Below are 12,224 nucleotides of genomic sequence, written 5' to 3'. Positions count from 1 at the left end.
TCTTGGTCTCCCTCTAAGATTTTTACCCTCCACGCCGCCCTCCAATACTAAATTGGTGATCACTTGATGCCTCAGAACATGTCCTACCAACCAATCCCTTCCTCTAGTCAAGTTGTGCCACAAACTCCTCTTCTCCCCAATTCTATTCAATATCTCCTCATTAATTATGTGATCTACCCATCTAATCTTCAGCATTCTTCTGTAGCACCACATTTCGAAAGCTTCTATTCTCTTCTTGTCCAAACTATTTATCGTCCATATTTCACTTCCATACATGGCTACACTCCATACAAATACTTTCAGAAACGACTTCTTGACACTTAAATCTATACTCGATGTTAACAAATTTCTCTTCTTCAGAAACGCTTTCATTGCCATTGCCAGTCTACATTTTATATCCTCTCTACTTTTCGACCATCATCAGTTATTTTGCTCCCCAAACAGCAGAACTCCTTTACTACTTTAAGGTTCTCATTTCCTAATCTAATTCCCTCAGCATCACCTGACTTCATTCGACTACATTCCATTATCCTCGTTTTGCTTTTGTTGATGTTCATCTTATATCCTCCTTTCAAGACACTGTTCACTGATCATGTTAGAGAGCATTGTATTCGAATGTTTTATGTTATTTGTATTATATTTTCTGACATGTTCCACACCCACGAGAATCATCTCATTTTTGGGTTCATGGAACGTAAACTGAATATAATCTAATATAGTCTAATCTAATCACCTGAGTACAAATTATGTGATCTACCCATCTAATCTTCAGCATTCTTCTGTAGCACCACATTTCGAAAGCTTCTATTCTCTTCTTGTCCAAACTATTTATCGTCCATGTTTCACTTCCATACGTGGCTACACTGCATACAAATGCTTTCAGAAACGACTTCCTGACACTTAAATGCAGCAATGCACTGCTCTTTTATACCTTGTGTACGCGACACTACCGCCATCTTTATATATCCATATCGCTATCCCTGTCTCTTGTAACCTCAATGTATGCTTAAGGTAGGAGGTAATGCCGTTGCAAAATCTGCATAAAATCTGATGTATTTCATAGGGCCCTGGGGTTGAAATGTATGAGTAATTATCTTTCTTTATAAATCTGTACAATATCTGTAACTGTTCACGGTTTTCGAGTGTCGCGGCTTTGTCAAGACGCTGAAAAACAAAACGTGTGAGCCGGATTAATACGGACGGCGGGAGGACAATTATTAACACAAAATATACGGCGTACTGTGGCGTTGCATTGCATAGGCAAGAACAGTTTCGCAGGTACTACTGGACAGATATACTAGCAGTTAAAAACGGTATGTGAACGGTATTAACACGAAAATCTCCAGACCGTGAAATAAAGTTCCACGGCGCTTGTGCTGCTACAGAAGAAGATGAGCCTACCATTATTAGATTTCTGCAATCGATTGAGCTCATTGCCGAATGAGTGAGTTGTCGATTATTAGAGTTGTTTGCGGTGATGTCTGGTATATCTGTCTTCGTTACAGCTAGACAGGTTAAAGTAAATTTGCGATACCGACTATTATGGTTGTATGGAGTGTCTGGCATCGCTGTCTTCGTTTCAGCTTGTAGGTCTAGCCAATATTCGATTCCAGTTATGTGTTATTTGTATATTTTTGTTCGATTAATACTGAAGAAATTCTTGTGTGTTATTTTTCGATTATGTGGGTGTCTTGGAGTGATGTTAGTCTTATTGTTGTATTTTTAGTTTTTCCCCACCAAAAACTGCCTAATTTTTTCAGTTGTCCCCATTACTTTCATTTCATTAGGTGAATGAACTATTTCACCTGTTCTTATGTTTTAGTGTGGCCGTTACGGCTATCTTAAGGTTGTCACCTTCAAAGATGTAAGCAGCCTGTTATTAAATATTAGCTATGGTTGTCTTGATAAATTGTGTGAACTATGCTGTTTATTCCAAATATGACGCCATGTGTAAAAGCAGATGTGTGGAATCAGACCTTGCGCAAATAACGATCCTTGTAAGCACAATTACGTTCCGTTATTATCAATGTGTTATGTGTTCACGACGTATATGTCTCGAAACTAAGGTTTATTTAGCCAGCGTTACCTCTACCTCAAAATAGATCGTTTACTACTTACTTTCATCGAAAACCCGCGTTTTACTGTTGATTCCTTATCTGCTCTGAGTATGTGCCCATATACCATATTTAAGTATCGCCAATTTAAACAAAACGAGCAGGGCATCACTGATACACACGGTCAGTTCTACTGTTAAAATTAGGTCCACCATCCCAATTTCATTACACTACGAGCTTCCAACTGAAACAGTACTATTGTACTTCTTCGGTAACGGAAGACCTGAAAACGGAATTCAGCATTCCTGCTTCTGCTTCTCTTGTCTTCCATGAGTGTTTAGACGCTATCTTAGATGCCACTGAAAGCTTGACTAGAATTTATTTTGACCTTATGAGAGGATTTTCTAGAAGATTCTGCTACAGTAGCTGTTGAAGGCCTCACTCCTTGTCTTATATTTGTTTATTTTTATAGTCAAACACGTTTCAGTCTGCATCTCTCTCTCTCTCTCTCTCTCTCTGTTAATAGCCTCTTAGACAGTGGTCTCTGTGTCTTTAGAAGTTCCTTAAGTCAGTAAGGCAGTCATCATCTGAAGGTTGTTCTGAACTCCACAGTGCATTACTAGCCATGTCCTGTAGGAGGTGGTGTGCGTTATCCTCCAAACTCTGAAGTGACTTACCCACCCAGTTATAGGAGGACCAATAATTTAACGTTGATTCCAAACCATGCTGCATCTCGGCCTTTTCACATCAATAAACATTGTAAGAGGTGAAAAAAGTGAAAAGTCACAGATAAAGATCCTAGGATCGACCGGGGATTGAACTCGAGATGGATTTGTAGTCTGGAACATTACTATTGAGCAACTGAGCCAAGTCATGGAGCGTCCGCCTGGCACTATGAACAGCTGTGCGACACACATTTCTCTCTCATTGTTGATCGAGAATTCTGCAAACCTTGAGCCATAGTCGCTCATCATACTCCTGCCCAAAGCTAAACGTTTAAAATTCCTACTTGGTAAATAACACCACTGCCGCTTCAACTACTTTACTAAATGAGTAAATCATTCCACTTATCTTAGGTTCCCGTCATATTTTGGTACTGGTTTTTGCTACAACTAACCCACTGTTCTCATACCAGTTGCAATGTGCAGGTCTTCAAAGAAGAGCAGTCTATTTGCTAACAATAGATGTAACATAGTTTCAAACTACCTCTTCAAAGTGATTGTCAGAAGAAGGAGTTAGTAATGTTTCATAGGAGGTTTTGTCACACCCACCACTTACAAATTATAATTACACCGGTCTATTTTAGGATGATTCATATGTGTTACAATGATGACACTGTGACTGGGGATCACGTGTATTAGCTGACTGAGGTCCTCTCTAAGGTGAGCCTACTAGGCAATAAAACGTCCCAATATTGAGTCTTTGCCCTTCGTTGATACTGAGTCCTCAGCAGATGAATCCATAGATTAGTCTGAAAACGAAGGCACCAACAATTATTTTGTTAGCTGATTTAAGAAAGGTCAGAAACAAAATGGAGAGACAGTAATTGTGAAAAAAAGTTAAAATCCGAAAAAAATGAGAAATTCGAATTAAAAAGAATATAAGAAAATAACACAAACTTACATCTAACAAGAAAGGATTGAAAGGATAAAGGCGATGAGTTATAAAACAAATAAAATTTAGGGCATAGATGAGGTTTCAAATATAAATCTGAAAGATGAGAGTAAGTTAACGATTATTTGTATACAGTTATAATCAGTTGTCACAGTGAAAGAATACTTTTATCAATTTTCCTTTATAGGAGTTAGCCTCGCAAAATAATAGTATAGAAAGATCTTTCTTTATTCACTATTCAAACTTGACACTCTCTAACAACTCAGACAAAACTTTCAGAAGATTCTCAGTCTTTATGAGGCAGTGAAAACTGAAATTCAGTTAAATAGTGAAAGTAATTTTCAGAACAAAATAAATTAAAGTGAATGGCTCTAACTGTTCGAGATTTATTTGGAAGAGTTTTCCTGAGGAGTTTTATATTAGTGTTCCAAGAATGAAACTCAGTCATTCACTCACTATGTTTTGTAAATCCCTGCACTGAAGAGAGAGTTCAACAGATTTGGACTAAGTCAGGTTATACATTAAGAAGCATAAGCCTCCATTGCAGCCTACTTCTCCAAAACTTATCAGTACCAGAATTTGTTACTGACATTGGGTTATACATACAAATATCAGTTTGACAAATAAACGTTTCAAGTGCAGCTCATAGTGATCAGAAGCTTTCTTTAATAAACATCGTAAAGCTACAGAGCACCAAGAATTCAAGATTTTTACTATACATACTGAAAACTGTGGAAATTACTTTATATTTGTTCATGTACATTACGAGGAAAACAGTCTACTGCGCAATCAACATTTATACATAACTAGGCTTTCCTTTTCCCACTAGCTTTGCTTCTATACACGTTTGACACATATACTGCAAACATCTTCCCCCCCCCCCCTCCCTACTCTGTGTCCACCTCTTCTTCACCCTGTCTCTCTGTACACCTTGCCCTCCCACATCTCTCTGTCCATCTCCTCCTGCCCCTCTCTTTGTCCACCTCCTCCACCCCTTCTCTCAGACCATGTCTTCCTCCCTCTCCATCTGTCCATTTAATCTACCCCCTCTTTCTGTTCATCTCATCCTCCTCCACACATTCTCTATCTCCTCCTCTCTACCCCACTCTCTTCATCCATCTCTATCTCCTCTTCCTCCACAGTCTCTCTCTCCATCTCCTCCTCCTCACCACTTTCTCTGTCTATCTCATACTCCCTCACTCCTTCTGTCCATCCCTCCTCTCCTTTCTGTGTGTCCATCTCCTCCTCTCCCCATTTTCTGTCCCCTCATCCTCCCCTCTCTTACTATCGATGTCTCCATCATACTCATTGCTCAGCTGTACCCATCTACATGTGTAGTCCCTGAAAAGTATGTCAATGCTAACTACATAATATGCCTATCACGCAGGGCAGCCTATATGTCAGGGTTGAAAAATCTTTTTACTCCATACCTCCACTCCTATGAAAGACAGGAGGTTCTAATACCATAGTGTTGATTCTCATGTGACAATCAATATATGTACCAAATTTGATTTAGGAAGAGATGCTGGATGCACATACACACATCCCATACACGCACACACACACACACACACACACACACCATTTTATATTTATGAGGATACTTCAGAAAAATCCTCTACATAAATTTACACAGACTACTAACAGCACAGAGTATATACTATCTAAGTCAGGGAGTGTCCAATATAAATCGTAGAAAATGTGGAATGTACATCCATGAGTCTAATCACTCTCATAAACTGCATGAGTAAGAGTGGTTAATATGGTATTCTTTTAATTTATTTGTCAGTATTCCAAAAATTTCGATTTTCTGCCTTATATCAGTCATTAACTTGTTAGTGATGCGTACCCCATACTGAAATTATGTCTACACTTAATATTGTGCTTGTGAACTGCAGGATTCATCATAAATTCACTCTTCATATCATCTACAGGTATCACCTGGAAATATATAAGTTGTCACATAAATGTAAGAATCTGTAAGTCCCTGAAGACGTTTTTGCCAGGTTTTCAGTTATCAACTTTACACAATATTCTTACTCGACATTTCTATAGAATAAATACTTTTTTGATATTAACACTACTACAAACTTTATGACTCATGGATTCTGTAGAAAAACTGATGAAGAGAATTATTGGAGTGGTAAACTTAGCATAAAATTAAACCAAAATATGAAACGAGAAAAAGTTTTAAGAATTGTCACATTTTAAGAATCATTTTAAGAATTAACTGACAGGTTAATGTGAAGATCAAGAAACATTTATGTCAAATTAGTGTTGGTGTTGCATCACTTTTACGTCGTGAAAATGATAGAAAGTACAAATGTATAGGAAATAAGCAGCAAATATTAACTGTTTTGACAGTCATAAATAAGATAATAACACAATTCATAGTACAGATATTCTAAGGCATTAGACATTGGTACTGGAGCAAAAAAAGTGCATTCCCTTATTCTCTGTAACTCTGATTATAATAATAATGTTTTCTTTATTCCTTTATGAGTTACTTGGAAGCAACTGCTGCATAGTCCTTTACTAACGATGTATAGAGATTTAGTTCGTCTTTCGGCCATTTAACTGTGTTGGGAAGTAATTGGTTTGGTGACATATCGATTGTGAGCCACCAGTGCGCCATGAGGCACACTTTATGTATAAGTCGAACCTTGCAATCTAGATTTCTTATTACGAGGTTGGATTTTAATAACAAATCACAGCTTTCTGCTGAACGTTAGGTTGAATTTTAGATCAATGTACGCACGAGTGAAGAAAAACATATTTTTATTGTGCATATAAAGTCATTTTACACCTTTTCAGTAATGGGTCACTTTTCGACCACATTTTTCCAAAAATGCCTATATCTGTCATATCTTCAAGGACACAAGAATAAAAACATGACAATGTTTGAGGTGATGTTGTCACAAATAAACACAACAATTACTGCAAAGCTTTAATTAGCAGGACTATAGTAGACAAGCAGCGTAACACAGTAATCAGTTCGATGGAAGACATTTTGTGCAGGGTCATCAAAACGCTCTCGAAGCAACAAAGGCGGCGTCCAAAGTAGTAAACATCGCACAAGTGGTCGCACTATTCAGTCTCGTTCAACATGCCGAACGTAAAGTGCTCCAGCAGCTTGAAGTTGAGAGGTTTTGCTCATGATTTTGGAGAGAAGTTCTTCAGCTCTGATGGAGAAAAATTATTTTGTAAACTATATGAAGTTAAAGTTAGTGCATAAAAGCGCTTTAATGTGCAACAACGCTGTAATACCGCCAAATATAGCAGCTGTGTGAAGAGAAGTGCTGAAAATGACAGCAGGCAAACGCTGTTATTTGAGCAGACGGGTCATCTTCAACCATGTATTCTTTAGTGACTTGCGTGACATTATGGTACCTTGAAACGCCACATTCGAGAAGCTGAAGAATCCGCTCTTCAGATAGTTTTGGAGAAGTACTCAGATTAATCTACAATGAAAAAGAACTATTTATCCGCATTCTGCGAAGAGGTGCTCAATAAAATACGAATTATTGTTGCTGGCCAATAGGTCTATGTGTCCACAGATGGAAACACCGATATGGGTGGGTGTTACGTTGCATATGCTGATGTTGGCGCTCTAAAAGTTGACGGGCTTGGAGAATTTGTTCCTCCTGGTGTGTGAAGTTCTTGAGAGAGTAAACAAGTCGACAGATATAATTTTGTTTGCCAGTTATATGAAGCTATTGTGCATATGTGCATATTTGGTGTGAACAGAGACGACATTTTGCTGTTAGTAACAAATAATGCTTCATACATGGCTAAAGCAATCAAGAGACAGTGAGAAAGAAGTGGAAAATGAAATACTAGCGTTTCTCCAAGATGAGTCAGTGGAATCTGTGGTGTCGTTTACGCTCGACTGTGCGGACAATGTCCATGAGGAGTACAGTGATAACGGTATGTGCTTAACAACTGAAAGTGATATTGAAACAGGTTCGAGCCATGTAGTTCATCATCCATGGCGGACAGGGAGCCACAAATCCCGTTTCCAGTGAAACGTAGTAAAGGACTATCGTTGTCCAAGGAGCGGGTAGATGGGAGATCACCATCAGCGTAGTATAAAACACTTATGAACAGACTTCAAATAAATCCAAGCGATATGACCGTGTAGTGCATAAGAAGAGCTATGGATATTTAAGGGAGAACACTTCTTACAAAAACTGATGTTTGCGCGTTTCAAGGATGTGTGTGATAGTGATCTACTACGTTACGCCCATGAAACTGCGCGCGACAGAGATTACATTGATTTCAAGGGAAACAGTAGATGGTAGCATAATGTCAAACAGGGCTACAGAATTATAAGATGTAAGATAACGAAATTTCAAACAAAGAGACATCCTGGAATGCACAGCAAACTGCAGAATTGGCCCGGTGATTTGTAATGAGATAAACAAATTTATCCCATTGTATAGTAGAAAATCTGTTTTCATCTCCGACAAATAGGAATACAAAGTGGAAATTCATGTGAATGGAACTCTGAAATTAGAGGTACCAAGAGAGTTGTATTAGGATCAACTAACATCAAGGCCTTAACTCACTCGTATACAATTATGCCGACTGTTAATTTGGATGGTAATGTGGCTGGAAAGTTTTTTATTGTGCTGCGGAAAATTGGAGTTGGTATGTCCCTTACGATTCTTTCTCGTGTGCGTTATCTTGCAAGGACAGTAGGGAACATTTACGTCACTGCAAGCAAGAGTGGTAAAATGGTTGCAAGAGAACTATAACTATGGTATGAGCATTGCTTTTGGTCAATAGCTAGTCAAAATAACTTGCTTTTGCGATTCCTTTTGCGATTAGAGCACTTCTGACGACTGTGTGACATTGTAATTCATACTGCATGGAACCGCTGGACAAATTGAGCCTCTGGATGCTTGTTTTTTCCGTGCCAATAAAATATATTATCTCACTATCTGCTGCTACGCCTTAAAGGACAGCCAGTTTCACGATAAGCTCCACGACAGTTTCGCATTCGCTTGCATGCAATCACATACCATCAATTCTCATCACACCGTTACGCGAATGTAATTCCATATGCATTCTTTAAGAGTGGACACCCAGCAGAAGGTACCGCACAGTTTGTATGTAACTCCCATGGTGCGAACCTTTGTGATCACTGAGGGGCGTCATTTTTCATTTTGTGTTCATGGTGCATGTTAATGTTACATTTTGAACATTTATTGAATGTTGATGATATCCATTTTGTTAAGTGTGATACATCCATCCCATACAAGGATGATCCGCACACCTCTCTGACACTTATTTTCTGTTGCCCTCCTGATACACATGGTGATATTTTTCCTGTCATAATTGTTAAAACAAGACTTTAAAATGAGTTTTACTGTAGCCTGAAACTTGCGACATCGCTCTCAAGGGACTCCTTGTAAGATAGCCAGTCTAGAAACTTGGCATACGTCAACGCCAACTATTCAGCCATATGAAAAGCCATCATACGACTAGAACTTGCTTTTACTGAACTGTGTAACGCCTTGGTTATAGTGCAACATGCGCAGAGTGTGTTGGGTCGAGTTCGTAGGCATGTGGCCGACGCAGTGAACTACAAATTCTACGGTGGAATCCTGAATATTGTACAATGCTCAAAATTAGTGACAGTCTTTCTGGAATGTCACAAAAATTGGAAGACAATGAACCAAAGCTGACATACAGTGACCTAGCAGCCTTCAAATACGCTCCTGTGATGTGGAGAGGAGTTTTCCAAGGTATAAAACTATCCTCAAGGACAAATGCATATCTTTGAAAATGGAAAACCTGAAAATGCACCTTGCGATCCAATGCAACTCTGTAGAAACTGAAGTTCTACAGGACATGGTAACTAACTTGGTATACTTTAAACAAGTGGTGTGCAGTAGTAAAAACGTGGTTTTATTGTTTGGGTAGGTGTTACTATATGTCGTCTCGTTTCTTTTTTTCTTTTTTTTTTTCAAACGCACGCAGATATTTCAAAAATAAGCGCTGGTTAGATTCAAACACTGCAAAAAGTAGGTACAATGCTCACAGTTTGTTCAGATGTGAATTTTGAATTGCGAGGTATATAAAGAAAGCCAACTAGGGCATTTTTAAATAAACTTATATAAAATTACATTTTATTTTTAAGGTCATAAACGCTTGCATATTTCGCTGTTTTATAGCTCATTAAAATCTGGGCCCGAACCATAAGTATCGTATGATGCTCGTATACGCCAGGTAAAATAAATGCATAAATAAATAAATTGCGATTTGTGCATCCATTTAGACGAACTATTACAATTCGCACAGTTATATTGTTGAAAGAGAAGATTACGTCTAAAAATGAAGGTTAAAATAATTAAGGGCTCAGCCGGGATTTGAACCCGGGACTTCCTGCACCCAAAGCAGGAATCATACCCCTAGACCACTGAGCCCGATGGAGTTTCTTTTGAGCATTTATGTACTATTCATTACTGTAGAAGGAGCATTTATAATTGAAAATTTTTGTTTGTTTGTCAGTTAAATTTTTAGATTTAGCGCTTGAACGTATTATCTCCCACGAGAGTTTGCATCACTGTGCCACAGACTCTAGACTGGAGTAATGAGGTACGGTACAGGATACACAATGAACCAAGAGGCCTACAGCAGAAGTGTTAAATTGTTGTAAGATCGGAACGTAGTGGTAATCATGTTCTTCTGTGGTGCGGTTGTTTCAGACCACTAGTTATACTGATCTGCGAGACATTCCGAATTATTTTTCTTCTAATTTCACTTCAACCGCTAATCTCTTGCATTCTAATATCTGGAAGAAACGGCATCATTCCTTTTACAACATGGCTCCAAGGAATCTTAATTTTTGATGAAAATGTTAGCCTGTCAACAGTATACCATATGCTGAGCTAAAGAGTAACAAATGTGAGAAACTCAATAACAAAAGTCAGGTAGAAAAATATTATTAACAGAACACAAAGTAGCATCGGAATCACAAGATCAGATATAGGGAATTTTTTTACAATTATTCAATATAACTCAACATATTATTCCGGTTTATTGTAAGTTAACTAATTCATGATACAACTATGTAATTAATCACAGGTTTATTATGACAAGGATATATACGTTGCTTAAATAGTCCTTATGCACATAGCGCACTCATAAAAAATTTTACCCTTAAGCCAAAACCAATATTAATCTGCTGCATGTCCTCAGGATATACAATGACTGTAGTTTCGCAACGCTTTCAGTCGTTCCGAGTACAAACATGGAAAGGCCAGATTGGTCATGTGACAAGACCAGATCATCAATCATCCAAGCTGTTGCCCCTGCAATTACTGAAACGGCTGCTGTTCCGACTTCAGGTACTTCGTCTACCAACCATAGTGCATGAAGTTAGTAAAACTCCATAAAAACCTAAAAGTTAGTAGATTTGGATTAGGTTTCAATGTACGTGCTGGAAACAATGCATATAGAATAAAAAGCTCCCTTGAGAAACATAATAAATGAGTCATTCAGATCAGGTAAATTTCCAAAAGTATCTCTCTGCTGAAGGAAGGTACCTAGTGCTGAAGATACAGAAACATACCAGCTCATTTTTCTATTTGCGCCATTCTAAAAGAAATAATAGCATTGCAGCAACAACAATAACAGTAATATTAAAATTCAAAGGTAGTCGAACGGATCAGGATAGATATACATGGGAACAAAAGCATTCCCAAATAAAAAAGACTGAGAAATGAACGGTATTGAGCAGAGCTTTGACTCGAGTCTGATTTGGTAACATGAAAGAGTGTGACCGTAGTTTGTGCTTGTGATACGTAATATTAATAAATTAATTATTGTGTTTGATGGTCATTAGTTCCGATCCGCTAATGCCAGGTAACAACAGAGGTGCCCCAGAGGCAGTAGATACTTCACAATTCTGAATTAACAGCGTGATGTGGAACACTGGACCTTTGCCCACGGTGACAAAAAAAAAAATGGTTAAAATGGCTCTGAGCACTATGTGACTTAACATCTATGGTCATCAGTCCCCTAGAACTTAGAACTACTTAAACCTAACTAACCTAAGGACATCACACACATCCATGCCCGAGGCAGGATTCGAACCTGCGACCGTAGCGGTCACGCGGTTTCAGACTGAAGCGCCTAGAACCGCACGGCCACACCGGCCGGCCCACGGTGACAAACTTACATCACCAGCAAGCAGCGGAGTTTTTTGAATCAGAACTAAGACTCAGATGGCGAAGTGCATCATTCCATCAGCACAGTACAAAGCTAACTGGAGGAGGCAGGAAGCTGCACGGACGCTGGAGATAATGGGAGACCAAGCTGCGAGGGAAGAAACCAACAGCAGCTCTCGAATAGTGTAGGCGCAAACATATCCAGTGGTGCCACAGGCCATCAAACCTTCTTCAAAATCTCGCGTGGGGTACTCTTCCTCGATCAGACAATTTTTTCGAAGCACACAACCGCGCCGGATTCTACCGCCTCGGATCGTTATTTAATGTTTCCGCTCGCCTTTCACCATACGGTCCGGTGACGTGTGCTTCGATTTCACTA

The 12,224-nt window shown here is 38.8% G+C and overlaps 1 non-coding gene across 1 annotated transcript; it reads right to left on the bottom strand.

The window, feature by feature from the left end:
- Window positions 1–10,027: 10,027 nt before the first annotated feature.
- On the bottom strand, window positions 10,028–10,099 carry Trnap-ugg (transfer RNA proline (anticodon UGG)). Its single transcript has one exon. It is a non-coding gene; the product is annotated as a tRNA-Pro (tRNA).
- Between the last annotated feature and the right edge of the window lie 2,125 nt (window positions 10,100–12,224).

Source organism: Schistocerca cancellata, chromosome 8 (assembly GCF_023864275.1).
Source record: "Schistocerca cancellata isolate TAMUIC-IGC-003103 chromosome 8, iqSchCanc2.1, whole genome shotgun sequence".
Classification (NCBI taxonomy): domain Eukaryota; kingdom Metazoa; phylum Arthropoda; class Insecta; order Orthoptera; family Acrididae; genus Schistocerca; species Schistocerca cancellata.
The sequence above is the reverse complement of the archived record's forward strand: the minus strand, read 5'-3'. Positions and strand labels throughout refer to the sequence as shown.